This window comes from Trichomycterus rosablanca, chromosome 14 (assembly GCF_030014385.1).
Source record: "Trichomycterus rosablanca isolate fTriRos1 chromosome 14, fTriRos1.hap1, whole genome shotgun sequence".
Classification (NCBI taxonomy): Eukaryota; Metazoa; Chordata; class Actinopteri; order Siluriformes; family Trichomycteridae; genus Trichomycterus; species Trichomycterus rosablanca.
In genome coordinates this window covers 10,794,619-10,813,848 of record NC_086001.1, presented here as the reverse complement: position 1 = coordinate 10,813,848, position 19,230 = coordinate 10,794,619, and the positions used below count along the sequence as shown (strand labels likewise).

General features: G+C 38.5%; 1 long non-coding RNA gene across 1 annotated transcript; it reads right to left on the bottom strand.

The window, feature by feature from the left end:
* Nucleotides 1–7,180: 7,180 nt before the first annotated feature.
* On the bottom strand, nucleotides 7,181–17,260 carry LOC134326924 (uncharacterized). The gene is made up of 3 exons (XR_010014643.1): nucleotides 17,113–17,260; nucleotides 11,509–11,600; nucleotides 7,181–7,277 (listed from the first exon to the last, which is right to left on the bottom strand). It is a non-coding gene; the product is annotated as an uncharacterized LOC134326924 (long non-coding RNA).
* Nucleotides 17,261–19,230: the final 1,970 nt, after the last annotated feature.

The following is a 19,230-nucleotide window of genomic DNA, read 5'->3' as shown; positions in this document are numbered from 1 at the left end:
ATAGATAGATAGATAGATAGACAGACAGACAGACAGACAGACAGACAGACAGACAGACAGACAGACAGACAGACAGACAGACAGACAGACAGACAGATAGATAGATAGATAGATAGATAGATAGATAGATAGATAGATAGATAGATAGATAGATAGATATGTTTCAGTTTCAGTGTAGGAATGGTGTCATCCAGGGAATGTTTTGCCATACATTGTGCTCACTGTTCTGGCCAGAGTGTTGAATTTTAATCTCATCGGACAAGAAAATCTTCCTCCTCTTTGCCAAAGTCTTTTATGAGCCATTTAGCAAATTCCAAGCAGGATGTCAAGTGTCCAGTCGAGTTCCAGACCAACCCAACCCTGATCAGGATGAAGCAAAAGGTAAGTAATGTATTAAGCTTTGTGTTGTAAAGTTGGAAGACATGAGAAAATGTGGTATTATAAGACACATTTAAAACGTGCAGTACAGACATCCACATTGCTAATGTTACAATTTAAAATATGGTCCTTTAAATTTAATCAAATTACTAGTACTCGTCCCTGGACAAGCATAGCATGTAAGATTCACAATGTGCTTTCAGACTTATAAGAAACATCCAAAATAAACCAAGACCAGAGCAACAAGCAATGAGCTGCACTTCAATCATTTCTGTTTCTACATCCTACACAAAGATGAAAGAAATGTGTAACGTTCCAGGATATATTACAGAAAACTAAATGTGGATGTTTTATCAAAACAACAGCTTGAAAAATAAGTTATTCGTCGCCTTGTTCAAAATCTTTGCAGGAATATCAGATAAACAATGCCGCCAAAAACTCCAGCAGCACTGCTGTGTCTTATCCTTTCATACCAGCACAACACACACTAACACACCACCAACATGTCAATGTCACTGCAGTGCTGAGAATAATCCATCACTAAATAACACCTGCTCTGTTGTGGTCCTGTGATGAAAGAGGGCTAACAAAGCATGCAGAGAAACAGATGGACTACAGTCAGTAATTGTAGAACTACAAAGTGCTTCTATATTGTAAGTGGAGCTGATAAAATGGACAGTGAGTGTAGAAACAAGGAGGTGGTTTTAATGTTATGGTTGATCGGTGTATGTGTATACAATTAAAATGAATAATGCATTGAAACTTAATGAATATAAAGTGGTTGAATACTTGTAATACTACATGTATTAATACTGAAATTCAAGAGTTAATCTGCATTCCTAAATGTTAAATGGATATTATTATCATTTTTAAACTTGATATTTATTATAAATTCTTTTTAAGCACATTTAGGATCCTGTATTACACTGGTAAATGTCATAGTTTAGTGGGTAGGGCTGTAGGTTATCAACTAGAGGTTGTGGGTTTGCCATGCAGCCACTGTTGGGCCATTAAGCAAGATATTTAACCTTCTTGGCTCCAGGACGCTGTACAGAGGCTTTCCATCTGTCCTGGATTCTCTAAATCTGTACGATTGTTTGCTGATTCTGCTTGATATAAAGTACTGGTTCATTCTTTCACACTGCCTTCTTCCAGTTATGTCTGGAGACCAAGAGGGTCATGGGAAAAATAGTTATTTGACTTTACTTACTTGTTTGACTTTATTTTATTGTGTATGTTTTATTTTTCACTTTGAACTGTAATGATGTTACTTATTAAAATCATTTTTATGAACTGTATTGACCATTGTACGTAAACCATGTGTAAGATTGTTGCTTCCTTTTTACTGCTTTAGCTGAATGACTCAGCAGTGAAGAGCAAACACTTTAATGTTCCTGGTGTGTCATCATGAGACATTCTCCACCTGGATGGCAAGGATGTAGAGTCAGGGACAGAATTGTACTGTGCAGATGATTTACCTTTTTAATCTTCATCAATACTTGTGATCTCTTACACATCTTAGCAGTCAAGAGAACAGTTTTGAGTTTGTAACTGCCAACTAACAGATAAAAGAAAAGAAACTCTCAGTAGCATTTTATTTTCAGTGTACTAATAGGAACACATCAAGTGCTCTATTAGAACTTGATTAATTAAAATGAAACACAGCTGGTTCTGTTTGCTGGTTTTATCAGCTGTCAGGTAGAGTAGCACAAACTCACCATGTAAGACTCAGTCATTTAAAATGTCAGGCTTATTGTGTGTTTTACAAATAAACTGTTTAGACTGATGATTAAAATAAATCACGTTTCCTCTGTGTTGTATTTGTCCATAAATAAAAATTTATTTCTTTTTTCACATTTACACATGGATATATATAAAAAACATTTTATACACACACATAAACCCTGATATATAACATTTGAGACTCATGTGGCCGTGTTCACTACACAAGCAGGATTAATGTTCTAGCAATATTAGAGATCACTTTAACATTCTGATATTTATGTATTTAAATAATAATGTATTTATTGTAGTTTTTATTACACAAAATATAAAAAACATAGTATTCAATCTCAATTGTAAAATACATGTATAAACTATACTCCTAAACTAAACTCCTGTAGCCAGTTTTAAGTACTGCATTACGTTCCAGTATCATTTTAGCAAAGTTTTTCACATTTTGCAGGTATTTGCATTAGTGATAAGATTTTACTTATGTTTAAAATCTAACTGACATTTTTAATAAAAGAAATTAAACACAATAACCAATCTTTAGGAAATTAAGTAATTTATGAAGCTGTTGATATTTGTCATTAATTAATTATATTTAAATACTTACAATGGATCAGTACTGCATTATGTTCTAGTGTCGTTTTAACAAGGGTCTAGCAAGGTTCTAGCAGGATTGAAAATAGCACTGAGACAAAACTTTGAGACAAAGGAGTCAACAGGTTAATTAGTTCTATTTAAACAGATACATTTATAAATTGTAGTTTTAATTAAACAAAGTAGTTAGTAAATATATTTATACATGATTTATGCATTTCATTGCGTTCTAATAGCCATCAACGCCTCACACAAGTATTGCATTGTGTTCTAAGAGCCATCAATGCCTCACACAAGTATTGCATTGTGTTCTAAGAGCCATCAACGCCTCACACAAGTATTGCATTGTGTTCTAATAGCCATCAATGCCTCACACAAGTATTGCATTGTGTTCTAAGAGCCATCAACGCCTCACACAAGTGTTGCATTGCGTTCTAAGAGCCATCAATGCCTCACACAAGTATTGCATTGTGTTCTAAGAGCCATCAATGCCTCACACAAGTATTGCATTGTGTTCTAATAACCATCAATGCCTCACACAAGCAGGTATTGCATTGTGTTCTAATAGCCATCAACGCCTCACACAAGTATTGCATTGTGTTCTAATAACCATCAATGCCTCACACAAGCAGGTATTGCATTGTGTTCTAAGAGCCATCAATGCCTCACACAAGTATTGCATTGTGTTCTAAGAGCCATCAATGCCTCACACAAGTATTGCATTGTGTTCTAATAACCATCAATGCCTCACACAAGCAGGTATTGCATTGTGTTCTAATAGCCATCAACGCCTCACATAAGCAAGTATTGCATTGCGTTCTAATAACCATCAATGCCTCACACAAGTATTGCATTGTGTTCTAATAGCCATCAATGCCTCACACAAGCAAGTATTGCATTGCATTCTAATAGCCATCAATGCCTCACACAAGCAAGTATTGCATTGCGTTCTATTATCGTTTTAACAAGGTTCTAGCAGGATTAAAAATAAGCTTGGAATAATATATATTCATATATATAAATATATGTATGTATATATATGTATATATATATATATATATATATATATATTTGAATATTTTAAATATATAAACATTTTATAAATATATATTTCATAATTAAGATGCAATAAATAGTTATATTTATTCATTTATAAATAAATTTATTAATTAAACTACAATTTATGAATGTAATTATTTAAATAGAGTTAATTAATGATATGAATATCAAAACATTGATAAATTACTTATTTTTTAAAAGATTTTCAGTTTAAAACATTAAATTCTATCACTAACCTGCAAAATACATTAAAAACACGTTCTAGTATCTAGAAGGATCTAGAATCAACTTGGAACCTATCTTGAATGTAGCTAGAATGAATCTGGAAGCATTTTGACGTCTAAACCAGTTTTGTTAAAAATGACAAAATTTTGTCAAAATGGGGTCAACGGGTTCAAACGTCAAAATGCTTCCAGATTCATTCTAGCTACATTCAAGATACGTTCTAAGTTGATTCTAGATCCTTCTAGATACTAGAACGTGTTTTTAATGTATTTTGCAGGTTAGTGGTAGAATTTCACATGTTTTAACCTGAAAGAAGTTAAACATAAAAATCCTTTAAAAATAAGTAATTTATCAACGTTTTGATAGTTATATCATCAATTAATTCAATTTAAATAATGACATTTATAAATTTTATAAATTGTAGCTTTTATTACACAAAGTAATTAATGAATGTATTTATACATGAATACATATAATTATACATTGCATTTTAATTTTATGTACATATAAAGTATATATAAAGTATATATAAGTATATATATAGTATATATATATATATATATATATATATATATATATATATATATATATATATATATATTTATATAAGCAAGCTTTAAGTATTGCATTGTGTTCTAATAGCCATCAATGCCTCACACAAGCAAGTATTGCATTGCGTTCTAAGAGCCATCAATGCCTCACACAAGCAAGTATTGCATTGCGTTCTAATAGCCATCAACGCTTCACACAAGTATTGCATTGTCTTCTAATAGCCATCAACGCCTCACACAAGTATTGCATTGTGTTCTAATAGCCATCAATGCCTCACACAAGTATTGCATTGTGTTCTAATAGCCATCAATGCCTCACACAAGTATTGCATTGTGTTCTAATAGCCATCAATGCCTCACACAAGTATTGCATTGTGTTCTAATAGCCATCAATGCTTCACACAAGTATTGCATTGCGTTCTAATAGCATCAATGCATCACACAAGTATTGCATTGCGTTCTAACAGCCATCAATGCCTCACACAAGTATTGCATTGCGTTCTAATAGTCATCAATGCCTCACACAAGTATTGCATTGCGTTCTAATAGCCATCAACGCCTCACACAAGTATTGCATTGCGTTCTAATAGCTATCAATGCCTCACACAAGTATTGCATTGCGTTCTAATAGCCATCAATGCCTCACACAAGTATTGCATTGTGTTCTATTATCATTTTACATTAAAAATGCAATGTACATTAAAAAACACGTTCTAGTATCTAGAAGGATCTAGAATCAACTTAGAACCTATCTTGAATGTAGCTAGAATTAATCTGGAAGCATTTTGACGTCTAAACCAGTTTTGTTAAAAATGACAACATTTTGTCAAAATGGGGTCAACGGGTTCAAACGTCAAAATGCTTCCAGATTCATTCTAGCTACATTCAAGATACGTTCTAAGTTGATTCTAGATCCTTCTAGATACTAGAACGTGTTTTTAATGTATTTTGCAGGTTAGTGGTAGAATTTCACATGTTTTAACCTGAAAGAAGTTAAACATAAAAATCTTTAAAAAATAAGTAATTTATCAACGTTTTGATATTTATATCATTAATTAACTCTATTTAAATAATTAAATGTATAAATTATAGCTTTTATTACACAAAGTAAAAAATTATGTCACATTTATGACTTTTAATACATGTTCATTCTTACATTTATACATAAAATAATGAGTTATAAATATCTTAAATGTCTTAAAGTATGTGTGTCATTAAGCTAATGATTCTACATAATTAATTAAATTAATTAATTAAATACTTAAGACTGGTGTGTTTTCCAGGTCATTAGCCTGGTGTCCCTCACTAATCAGGTTTTATATATGAGATGTGTGTAAACTCATTGTTGCAGTCAATGGACTTGATGAGACTGAGATTTCATGTTTTTATTATCAATATGTTTATATTGTATAACATATATGATGCTTAATACTCCATAGAATGCATTTTACTCTTTTTACACATCTTAAACATTTTATAAAGTAAAAAATCTACATGACATTCAATAAAAGACAATTTGTACTGTCACAAACAGTGAAATGAAAGTAAAGATTCAGTACAGTAAACAGTTATATTCAGTTAAACAGTTAAATGTAGCACATTGAAACATTCCAAAAGAAACTTTTACAGTGTCACATTCAGTAATGCAAACTAACCTGGAGTTAAATATTAAATTGAATAGTACATTTTCTATTCCTTGTAAGCACTTGAGTTTTATAAGCTGTTTCAGTAAGGGAAAACACGTTTATCCTCACATTTGTTCACTTTTTTAAACCAAATGAATCTAAAAAAAAGGTAATATAAAAGATCTGCATCTCATAATGAAAAGAAATAGTTGCCATTAGTTACAAAGATCTTAATCAGTAGCAATCATAGTGAAGGTAAAAGGAACTTCCAAAATGCTACAAAATGTAAAGAACTATACTTGACAAAAAAGCATACAGAACCACAACACAGACCGTCAACGTGTCTTTCAGTACAAAATGGTTTTATAAGCTAAAATTCCTCCTCAGGAAAGGTGTGCCACCCAAGACTATAACGTGCTCTTAGACTAATGATGTGGACACCAGCAGTCACTGCAGTTAAATTAATACCAGCGTGACCAGTAAGAAGCAGAAACAATAACACAGTGAACAATAAGAATAAACTGTGCTGCACTTTTCTCTGGTCCTTCATCCCACATAAAACTCTGCAGATAAAAACGAAGCATTAAGATGCACATTTTGACAGATCAGAGGTACATGTAAAATTTCAGTTATGAGGGTTTTGCACTATATCCACAGGTAAGAGCATCATGATATGGGGCTGCTTTTCTGAAAACAGTACTTGTGCATTACACACCATCAAAGAAAACATACAAAGAGCAATGTACTGAATTATTGGGTTTTCAATATTAGTAATGTAAACATCATGTGACGTGTGTAGTCTGTGGACAGTGCAACACATGGATCACGTCCAGCCTCTCTAAGCACTGAGATGGTGTTTTCTGGTCAGACTGATGACCACCAGTCTGATGTGGCTCCAGTGAGGAAACAAGTTCTCCTTGTGATGCTGCAGAAACACGTGATCATAAAACCACACCTTCACTTTCTTACCTCCATACCTGCAAAAACACAAACACACAGACTTTTAATTAGCATTGATTACATTTTCAACATTTAATGGAAATAAAAAGAAAGAGTCATAACAGACTGATATGAAGGGAAGAAGATCCAGCAGTCACTTGAGATGCAGGATGACCTGAAATCACAGAAATCATTGTAACTTGTTAAACAGCTTCACCTCTACTTTAATTAGATTAAATAAAAATTAATTAAAGTTGGGTGCCCAGGTGGTGCAGCGGGATATTCTGCATAATAAATTACATTAATTTATTGTGATTACCGGTAAACTGGGCGCCATCTATCGGACACAATTGGCAGTGCCTGCAGCAGACAAATCGGCTGCCGAGTCTGCTGGGTGGGAAAGGCCGAAGCGAATGGGTGGAGTCTTTAAACGCTGACCGAGGCACCTGTGCAGAAGTGGATGAGCCTCGTGTGCAAATACAGTGTATCACAAAAGTGAGTACACCCCTCACATTTCTGCAAATATTTTATTATATCTTTTCATGGGACAACACTATAGACATGAAACTTGGATATAACTTAGTGTACAGCTTGTATAGCAGTGTAGATTTACTGTCTTCTGAAAATAACTCAACACACAGCCATTAATGTCTAAATGGCTGGCAACATAAGTGAGTACACCCCACAGTGAACATGTCCAAATTGTGCCCAAAGTGTCAATATTTTGTGTGACCACCATTATTATCCAGCACTGCCTTAACCCTCCTGGGCATGGAATTCACCAGAGCTGCACAGGTTGCTACTGGAATCCTCTTCCACTCCATGATGACATCATGGAGCTGGTGGATGTTAGACACCTTGAACTCCTCCACCTTCCACTTGAGGATGCGCCACAGGTGCTCAATTGGGTTTAGTCCATCACCTTTACCTTCAGCTTCCTCAGCAAGGCAGTTGTCATCTTGGAGGTTGTGTTTGGGGTCGTTATCCTGTTGGAAAACTGCCATGAGGCCCAGTTTTCGAAGGGAGGGGATCATGCTCTGTTTCAGAATGTCACAGTACATGTTGGAATTCATGTTTCCCTCAATGAACTGCAGCTCCCCAGTGCCAGCAACACTCATGCAGCCCAAGACCATGATGCTACCACCACCATGCTTGACTGTAGGCAAGATACAGTTGTCTTGGTACTTCTCACCAGGGCGCCGCCACACATGCTGGACACCATCCGAGCCAAACAAGTTTATCTTGGTCTCGTCAGACCACAGGGCATTCCAGTAATCCATGTTCTTGGACTGCTTGTCTTCAGCAAACTGTTTGCTGGCTTTCTTGTGCGTCAGCTTCCTTCTGGGATGACGACCATGCAGACCGAGTTGATGCAGTGTGCGGCGTATGGTCTGAGCACTGACAGGCTGACCTCCCACGTCTTCAACTTCTGCAGCAATGCTGCAGCACTCATGTGTCTATTTTTTAAAGCCAACCTCTGGATATGACGCCGAACATGTGGACTCAACTTCTTTGGTCGACCCTGGCGAAGCCTGTTCTGAGTGGAACCTGTCCTGGAAAACCGCTGTATGACCTTGGCAACCATGCTGTAGCTCAGTTTCAGGGTGTTAGCAATCTTCTTATAGCCCAGGGCATCTTTGTGGAAAGCAACAATTCTATTTCTCACATCCTCAGAGAGTTCTTTGCCATGAGGTGCCATGTTGAATATCCAGTGGCCAGTATGAGAGAATTGTACCCAAAACACCAAATTTAACAGCCCTGCTCCCCATTTACACCTGGGACCTTGACACATGACACCAGGGAGGGACAACGACACATTTGGGCACAATTTGGACATGTTCACTGTGGGGTGTACTCACTTATGTTGCCAGCTATTTAGACATTAATGGCTGTGTGTTGAGTTATTTTCAGAAGACAGTAAATCTACACTGCTATACAAGTTGTACACTGACTACTCTAAGTTATATCCAAGTTTCATGTCTATAGTGTTGTCCCATGAAAAGATATAATGAAATATTTGCAGAAATGTGAGGGGTGTACTCACTTTTGTGATACACTGTACACCAATGCACAGGCGAAAAATAAGGGAAGTACTGCGCACACGTCGGAAGGGGTGTGGAGCAGGCAAATATGCCGTCCTTGAATGTAATCGGGATCCCCAGCACCGGAAGACTAATTGGATACACTAAAAATCAGGAGAAAAAGGGAGAAAATGCATAAATAAAAAAATAAAATAAAATAAAGAAAAACAGATGTGTCAGGTGTCCCGACTGCCTGCAACTGCATTTGCATCAAGAGACCAGACACTGCTACATGAAGACATAGCCATATGCCTGTCAGAGGGTTAAAAGAAAGCTGTGTAATCACTTCACACATAAAAAAAAGGCAAAAAAAAAAAAGGACCACATGTGCTGGTACTTTTAAAACCAGCTGTGGTTTCTGCTATAGAGCTACTCCTGGAAACTCAAGAAATGTGTGGAGTTCCACAGAACAACCCATATCTCTTTGGCCCTCTAGGGGCGTTGTCTGATTTAAGAGGAAGAGATGCCGTTCATAAATTTTTCCTTGAATGTGGGGTGAAGTGCCCTGAGGCCTTATCCTCCACAAAACTGAGACAACATATTGCCACCATGTCCAAAGTTTTAAATCTAGAGGAAAATAAAGCAGACCAGCTGGCAGATTTCTTAGGGCAGGACATAGGTGTTCACAAAGGATATTACAGGCTGCCAGAGGAAATTCTTCAGCTTTCCTTAAATGAGTATTATTAATTCCAATGGAGAAAAGTAAGATTTTAAAAGTAAAAAAGTTTCAAAATTTACAGTTAGCCCAGAAGGTGGGTTGAATGTTTTTCCTTTTAATAGTATCTACAACTAAATATATGATAAATAAGGGGAAAAACTAGATATACATTAAAACCATAACATTAAAACCACCTCCTTGTTTCTACACACACTGCCCATGTTATCAGCTCCACTTATCATATAGAGGCACTTTGTAGTTCTACAATTACTGACTGTAGTCCATCTGTTTCTCTGCATACTTTGTTAGCCCCTTTAATGGTCAGGACCCCCACAGGACCACTACAGAGCAGGTATTATTTGGGTGGTGGATCATTCTCAGCACTGATGTGACACTGACATGGTGGTGGTGTGTTAGTGTGTGTTGTGTTGGTATGAGTGGATCAGACACAGCAATGCTGATGGAGTTTTTAATCACCTCACTGTCACTGCTGGACTGAGAATAGTCCACCAACCAAAAATATCCAGCCAACAGCGCCCCATGGGCAGCGTTCTGTGACCACTGATGAAGGTCTAGAAGATGACCAACTCAAACAGCAGCAATAGATGAGCGATCGTCTCTGACTTTACATCTACAAGGTGGACAAACTAGGTAGAAGTGTCTAATAGAGTGGACAGTGAGTGGACACAGTATTTAAAAACTCCAGCAGCGCTGCTGTGTCTTATCCACTCATACCAGCACAACACACACTAACACACCACCACCATGTCAGTGTCACTGCAGTGCTAAGAATGATCCACCACCTAAATAAAACCTGCCCTGTGGTGGTCCTGTGGGGGTCCTGACCATTGAAGAACAGGGTGAAAGCAGGCTAAAAAAGATGGTCTACAGTCAGTAATTGTAGAACTACAAGTGCTTCTATATGGTAAGTGGAGCTGATAAAATGGACAGTGTGTGTAGAAACCAGGAGATGGTTCAAATGTTATAATTGATCAGTGTATATATATTGTGTAGTTTGTCAAAAACAAAATAATGTAACAACAGTCAGTGGAAACCAAAATCATCAACCCATTTAGGACTAATATCACAGGCTGATCCAATTTGCATAAAATAAGTGACTCAGTAGTGTTTACGGCCCACACGTGCCTGTGTGCACTTCCAACAATGTGTGCATGCTCCTAATGAGACAGGAAGTGTAAGGAGAGAGTAACTGTCTGTGGCCACCACCCGCAGCTGTTGACACTTCTATTTGCACCAAAGCAGGTGAAATTGACAGACTGAATGTAATTCAATTGGCATTAATTACATTGGGTGGCAAAGTGGGTAGCACTGTCGCCTCACAGCAAGAAGGTCCTGGGTTCGATCCCCAAATGGAGAGGTCTGGGTCCTTTCTGTGTGGAGTTTGCATGTTCTCCCCGTGTCTGTGTGGGTTTCCTCCCGGTGCTCCGGTTTCCTCCCACAGTCCAAAGACATGCAAGTGAGCTGAATTGGAGCGACTAAATTGTCCATGACTGTGTTCGATATAACCTTGTGAACTGATTAATCTTGTGTAATGAGTAACTACCGTTCCTGTCATGAATGTAACTAAAGTGTAAAACATGACATTAAAATCCTAATAAACAAACAAACATTCATTACAGAGTTGAATTCTGATACAATATACATACCTTAACTTATCCATGTGTCAGCTAACAGGAGACAGTTGAGTTGGTGAAGAAGAAACTCTCAGTTCTCAGCTTTCATTGAAGTCCTTATATACCTGAAATCAAAATATTACAGATGATTAGAAATTAAACTCAATTAAAAAATTCAAGTTCGAGCCGCTCATGTGGCGCAGCGGTAAAGTACGCTAGCTCACCAGAGTTGGGGTTTGGAATACATCGTATCGAACCTAGGCTCTGCCTTTCCGACTGGGCTGGGAGGCAGTATGAACAACGATTGGCTGTTGTTCAGGGTTGTTAGTCAGATCATAGGTCCTCATAAATGGTGCGACTGCGGCCCCTGCTGGCTGACTGATGGCGCCTGCACAGGGCTGAGGAATGATGCTGATGGGGGTGTGGCCCTCCGTGCACAGTGCCTGTCAAGTGTATGAACTCGACTCGTGCAGGTGAAAAATGCAGTCTGTACTGACTGTGCGTATATGAGTTGAGCGGTGAAGGGTCAGTCAGCGGTGAAGGGTCGAATCAGTATAGAGAACGCATTTAGGGTAACTGGACACGACTAGACTGGGGGATAAAAATTAGGGAAAAAAGTATTAAAAAAAAAAAAGATTCAAGTTCAATATTAAACACGATCATGGACAATTTTGTATCTCCAATTCACTTTACTTGCATGTCTTTGGACTGTGGGAGGAAGCCAGCGCTCCCGCAGGAAACCAACACAGACACAGGGACAACATGCAAACTCCACACAGAAAGGACCCAGACAGCTCCACCTGGGGATCGAACCCAGGACCTTCTTGCTGTGAGACAATTTTTAGTGGTTTTTAGTAACCACTTGATTGTAATCATGGTTACAGTGGGTGTGGAGGTATTAATAAAAACTGGAGTGAGTAAATAGCATTAGCTGAAGCTTGCTTGGTGAAGCAAAGTCTGTAAAGGTCAGTTAATGAGCACTGGCTTCCTTGCTCAAACATTTCATTAGTCACAAATGTGATTTGACCATTTAATAAATTCTGATTGATGGCACAATCTAACCACAAACAAGATTGGTTTTTTGCTTAATTCTGCCTTTTTGTCCTCAAAAGAAAGTTGCTTTTGGTGCCACAATGGATTGTACACCAGTTGGCCACTGGTGTTTGCCTTCCTGTAATATTATGTGAATGCAATTGTTCCTTGTTTGGTGTCCACTTATGTACCCATCTCACCCTGAAGAAATGTATTCTTTTTTACCTACTGTGATATTTTTGCAGGAATGTGGAATACCCAAAGGAGTGTGACTAACGGCAAGGATCAATTCCAGGTCTCACAGACCCTGTGCTGTGCAGCAGCAACATTACTAGCCATATTACCTTAGTGCCTAGTTGATTAACTTTGACCTATCACATTGATCACCGTCACAGACTAAGCTTTATAAAAAGAAATTCCGAACCCTAACAGAATGACTCTCTATAAGCTCAGTATCAACAGGGTGTCTGTAAATAGATGTCGGGATGATGAGACCCAAAGTCAATCAGGTGCATGGGAGAGTGATCTGACCTCGGTTAGAGTTCATTGGGACTGAAGCGGACACCTCTGTTCCTCCAGGTTTAGCACAGTGACTGGTACCTAATGAAACTCATTAGAGGAGGATTACCCGAGAGGTTGCAGTGGCAATACTTCCACCTGCCATTTACCTTAATTAAAATCCAACCACAGCTCTGTCAGAGAACAGGGAATTAAGGTGGAATGATGGCCTAAAACTAAAATCTTAACAGTGTAATGAAGACTTGTCATGTATAAAAACTTTGACTGGTAAATTCTCGAACATGCTTTGACAGGTAATGTTTCCTACAGCAAAGCAGTTACGTGTGTGTGAATGCCAGGTGCCATTTACAGTAATTAGATGTCATGACATTCGTCATAATAGTTTGTGTCTAAAGGTTTATATTACTGACGTGCATATAAACCAAGTATAGTGATTTAGTTATTAGCACAAGAGTCCAGCCTACCTAATTAACAAGCTAACTTCTTCACGAATAGACAAAGAATTGGTAATTCATGACATGGTTTAGTAACTGCCTGAAATGGGGAATAGATGTTGGCATTAATCATCAGAATTATAAGTGTGTAATTAATAATTATCAGGATTTCCTCAGGTCATAATAGTTGGTTTTCATACCTGGCAGGACAACCCCAATTAGAACCATAATTTAAATGATTGGGACTGCAACTAACATCAGGGAGGCCGGGGGCATTTGGATAGATCCAAATGCCACAGTGGATCACACACAGTCCCCACACCTTTCTTGGCACATGCAGAATAGCTTCATGCCTTTCCTGACGGGAACCTGTTAATTACAGGACGGGGACTGTGGCTAGGTTATCCCCCAACACATACACGGATTCAAAACCAGGCAGTGTTTATATGCAATCTTATATGTTTTCATATAAGTGGTTTTTGACTGATTTCTTTGCACAACAAAGTTTGTGGACACTAATTATGAAGCGAGATACAAAAGTTTGTTAATTAGCATTTAAATGTGTTCCTGTTTCACTTCAGAGGTTTCATGTTAATTACTTAAGACATGACGGCTTATGTAGACTTGATAGCATTCGAATCATTAGGATGGCATAGCAAGTGGTGAAAGGAGTACAAACAGCACTAAGCAATGTTATGCACTGTATCGTGTTACTTATAGACAAATCAATTTGTAAACAAGAGCGGTTCAAATCAGGCAGCATTTATACGGCAAACTGTCAAATGACAACACTTTTTCAAGTTTTAATATAAACTGGTTTTGACTTTGTGGGAAAATAGATTATGTGCATAAAAACTGCTTATTAAATTGATTTAAACATAGTTAAAGTGCATTATACTTTGCATTGTAAGTATTTTAATGTTCCCACATTGTCTTTAAGTTTGTACTTAATACTATTATTATTTTTTCTCACTGGATATTACAGTTAACATAAAGCACTAAGAATTTTAGCAGATATACAGTGTATCACAAAAGTGAGTACACCCCTCACATTTCTGCAGATATTTAAGTATATCTTTTCATGGGACAACACTGACAAAATGACACTTTGACACAATGAAAAGTAGTCTGTGTGCAGCTTATATAACAGTGTAAATTTATTCTTCCCTCAAAATAACTCAATATACAGCCATTAATGTCTAAACCACCGGCAACAAAAGTGAGTACACCCCTAAGAGACTACACCCCTAAATGTCCAAATTGAGCACTGCTTGTCATTTTCCCTCCAAAATGTCATGTGATTTGTTAGTGTTACTAGGTCTCAGGTGTGCATAGGGAGCAGGTGTGTTCAATTTAGTAGTACAGCTCTCACACTCTCTCATACTGGTCACTGAAAGTTCCAACATGGCACCTCATGGCAAAGAACTCTCTGAGGATCTTAAAAGACGAATTGTTGCGCTACATGAAGATGGCCAAGGCTACAAGAAGATTGCCAACACCCTGAAACTGAGCTGCAGCACAGTGGCCAAGATCATCCAGCGTTTTAAAAGAGCAGGGTCCACTCAGAACAGACCTCGCGTTGGTCGTCCAAAGAAGCTGAGTGCACGTGCTCAGCGTCACATCCAACTGCTGTCTTTGAAAGATAGGCGCAGGAGTGCTGTCAGCATTGCTGCAGAGATTGAAAAGGTGGGGGGTCAGCCTGTCAGTGCTCAGACCATACGCCGCACACTACATCAAATTGGTCTGCATGGCTGTCACCCCATAAGGAAGCCTCTTCTGAAGTCTCTACACAAGAAAGCCCGCAAACAGTTTGCTGAAGACATGTCAACAAAGGACATGGATTACTGGAACCATGTCCTATGGTCTGATGAGACCAAGATTAATTTGTTTGGTTCAGATGGTCTCAAGCATGTGTGGCGGCAATCAGGTGAGGAGTACAAAGATAAGTGTGTCATGCCTACAGTCAAGCATGGTGGTGGGAATGCCATGGTCTGGGGCTGCATGAGTGCAGCAGGTGTTGGGGAGTTACATTTCATTGAGGGACACATGAACTCCAATATGTACTGTGAAATACTGAAGCAGAGCATGATCCCCTCCCTCCGGAAACTGGGTCGCAGGGCAGTGTTCCAGCATGATAATGACCCCAAACACACCTCTAAGACGACCACTGCTTTATTGAAGAGGCTGAGGGTAAAGGTGATGGACTGGCCAAGCATGTCTCCAGACCTAAACCCAATAGAACATCTTTGGGGCATCCTCAAGCGGAAGGTGGAGGAGCGCAAAGTCTCGAATATCCGCCAGCTCCGTGATGTCGTCATGGAGGAGTGGAAAAGCATTCCAGTGGCAACCTGTGAAGCTCTGGTAAACTCCATGCCCAGGAGAGTTAAGGCAGTTCTGGGAAATAATGGTGGCCACACAAAATATTGACACTTCAGGAACTTTCACTTAGGGGTGTACTCACTTTTGTTGCCGGTGGTTTAGACATTAATGGCTGTATATTGAGTTATTTTAAGGGAAGAATAAATTTACACTGTTATATAAGCTGCACACAGACTACTTTTCATTGTGTCAAAGTGTCATTTTGTCAGTGTTGTCCCATGAAAAGATATACTTAAATATCTGCAGAAATGTGAGGGGTGTACTCACTTTTGTGATACACTGTATATGTGAGCACCCTTATATGCAGATTAATTTAGCTGTTAAAGCCACATGTGTGTTTAAAATAAATTATGTACAACAGATCTTTCTAGAAATGCTTGTCCATAAATCATCAAAAAATGCAATGAATACACCGATCAGCCATAACTCACTGTCCATTTTATCAGCTCCACATATAGCAGCACCATATAGAAGCACTTTGTAGTTCTACAATTACTGACTGTAGTCCATCTGTTTCTCTACATACTGTTTTAGCCTGCTTTCATCTTGTTCTTAAATGGTCAGGATATATATACCTCTACAGAGCAGGTATTATTTGGGTGGTGGATAATTCTCAGCACTCCAGTGACAATGACATGGTGGTGGTGTGTTAGTGTGTGTTGTGCTGGTATGAGTGGATCAGACACAGCAGCGCTGCACTGAGAATAGTCCACCAACCAAAAATATCCAACCAACAGCGCCCCATGGGCAGCATCCTGTGACCACTGATGAAGGTTTAGAAGATGAGCAACTCAAACAGCAGCAATAGATGAGTGATGAGTGATAGATGAGAGTGATCATCTTTGACTTTACATCTACAAGGTGGACCAACTAGGTAGGAGTGTCTAATAAAGTGGACAGTGAGTGGACACGGTATTTAAAAACTCCAGCACAACACACACTAACACACCACCACCATGTCAGTGTTACTGCAGTGCTGAGAATGATCCACCATCTAAATAATACCTGCTCTGTGGTGGTCTTGTGGGGGTCCTGACCATTAAAGAACAGGGTAAAAGCAGGCTAAAAAAAAGTATGTAGAGAAACAGATGGACTACAGTTCTTAATTGTAGAACTACAAAGTGCTTCTATATGGTAAGTGGAGCTGATAAAATGGACAGTGAGCATAGAAACAAGGAGGTGGTTTTAATGTTATGGCTGATCAGTGTAAATATCATGCAAAGTAGAAACAACATATCGACAACATACAGATACATCACACCTCTAAGCTCACCTGTGATGGGACTGCTGCGACATGCAGATGGTGAAGGATCTGCAGGATGCTGAGTGGTTAAGGAATGTCCAATGGTGTTTTCTCACGCAGAAAGGACTCGGACCACTCCACCTGGGAATCAAACCCAGGAACTTTTTGCTGTGAGGTGACAGCACTATGGATAAAAGAAAACACTTTATTGCCCTGATCAAGCAGCAACTTTTACAATCTCTAGCGCCAAGTCCATTATTTTAAAGTTTGGTCAATTACGTAGGTGTAGAGTTGTATACTGTCATTTCTCACACCAGTTGTGGTCACTGTTAATATTTTCTGGTGCCAATTTCCTTGAATGATTCATGGTTTGGTGGTTTTGGAATCAGAACCTTTCTCAGTCCCCACTGTGTATTTGGAGATAATGTCATTATAGGGGCTCTGTTTGCACATCACATTCAGTGGTTATAAAATCGCCCTAATAAAAAATGAATGGAGCCTTGAGAGTTTAATTGCCAGTAACCTTTATCTACATGGAATTAAGATATCTCATTAATGAGTAGGAGAATGTACCACCACAAATGAAGGCAGATTTTAAAGCCAGTCAGGTGGAGGAACCACAGTGACAATCCGGTAAGGAGTAGCTTATCTTACCTAGCAGAACACATCAGTGTGGCAAACAAACACTATAATCCAGACTAATCTTCCTCTAAGGTACAAACTTCATACTCTCTACAAATATTTCTCTAGATTAGTAGCTAGAAATGACAAGGTAGTTATTCCCTACACACTAAATTGTGGGGTGAAAAAGCTGGTGTAAACAAACACAGGCATAAATCTATGCTTGGGACTTACAACTTTTGCAAATGATAGATTTAATTTTGCCCTCACTACTTAAAAAGGGTATTTGTAAAAGAAGCATTGCTAATTTACCCCTTTATTACTAGGGACCATGGATGTTAGAGACTTGGTTGAGGTCTTGGGCAACTGCAACTGTATATGATGAGCTAAAAAGGCCACAGAAAGTAAAACCCACATCCCTATTGTAAAAGAAGTATTGCTAATTTACCCCTTTATTATTAGGGACCATGGATGTTAGGGACTTGGTTGAGGTCTTGGGCAACTGCAACTGTATATGTCAAGCTAAAAAGGCCACAGAAAGAAAAACCCACATCCTTAAACTGGATTTTGTTGCAAAAAAACCCAACCTATAACATTAGCACATAATCTAAATTAAGGCCAGCAGTTATGCTCTGTAAGGACAAAAAAATCAGTGCAGTCAGTATCCCCTTAAACCACAGGGAGCAATCTCCATTAGCTGGCCATAACACCATTACCTTTCCATGCCATTAAGGGAGTGAGGTTCATAATTACACAGGCCCGCTTGACAGAAAAAATTAACTTAATGAGTACGCAGTCATGCCTGAACTCCTGGCTGTGCTTACTCAGGCTCTTCAGATATGCACATGGACATTTCTGAAAGTGAAGTCTATTTTCAATAGGCTAAAGTACATCTTTTATATAAATATACTAATATAATTTACTCAGCAGACTGTGTGGTCTACAGTGCTGCGTTTTTGTGTGAATGTACAGCATTCTTACTCACTTACACTCACATATAATACATTTACATTTTCAGTACTTGGCAGACGCTTTTATCCAAAGCGACTTACAGTACCGTGACAGTATATTGTCTAAGCAATTGAGGGTTAAGGGCCTTGCTTAAGCACTCAACAGTGGCAACCTGGCAGTGGTGGGGCTGAAACCGATGACCTTTCGATGACGTGGCGCCAATCCATCGCAGGGCAGACACACATACACAGACACACACAACCATTCACCTATAGGGCAATAATAGTGTCTCCAATTAATCTGCCTGCATGTTTTTGGACTGTGGGAGGAAACCAGAGCTCCCAGAGGAAACCCACACAGACATGCAAACTCCGCACAGGAGATCGAACCCAGGACCTTCTTGCTGTGAGACGACAGTGCTACCCACCGAGCCACCATGCCATCCCAAGCATACACAGTGGTGCAAAAAAAAAATTATTATTACCCTTTAAGTTGGATTATTTCAAATCATTAAACCAAAATATATTACACAAGGGTAACCTAAGAAAAACAATTAATATTAACAGCCACTCAAAA